General features: G+C 29.4%; 1 protein-coding gene across 3 annotated transcripts in view; it reads right to left on the reverse strand.

Annotated features, from left to right (window-relative positions):
- LOC119592090 (glutamic acid-rich protein-like) overlaps nt 1-490 on the reverse strand; it is an 8,581-nt gene that overhangs the window by 6,075 nt on the left and 2,016 nt on the right. The window lies entirely within an intron of this gene.

The following is a 490-nucleotide window of genomic DNA, read 5'->3' on the forward strand; positions in this document are numbered from 1 at the left end:
TCTATGTATCGCTCTTTCCCCCCGTGGATATACTGTATATTAACAAATTAAGTAATGACCCTTTTTTTTAGTAATTTTGTACATGTTTCTATTTTTTATTATTTGCTTTTATTCATCCATTTTCTCTCTATTAATTTTCTTTCCTTATGTATTCTATTTCAACTGTTTTTTTAAACTTTTCCAGATGGTTTTATCGATTTTAAACATGGTCTTATAATCAAGCATTTTCTTAATCTTCCCGTCTCCTTTAATTAATAGGATTCTCTCTAACCTTTTCCAATATTTTTCTTATTTTCCCCCAGGGACTATCTATGATATCATCGTCCTGTTTTCTTACATTTTTTCATATTTTTGGAAAGATATATCTTTCTCTCCCACATCTAGATTCTATCATATTCAGACATTATCCATTTCTCAAAGATATTTACTAATACCTTCTTCAAATATACTTTCTTGCCCATTTAAAGTTCACAGATAGGGCCATGCACGT

The sequence above is a fragment of the Penaeus monodon genome, chromosome 29, assembly GCF_015228065.2.
Source record: "Penaeus monodon isolate SGIC_2016 chromosome 29, NSTDA_Pmon_1, whole genome shotgun sequence".
NCBI classification, from domain to species: Eukaryota; Metazoa; Arthropoda; class Malacostraca; order Decapoda; family Penaeidae; genus Penaeus; species Penaeus monodon.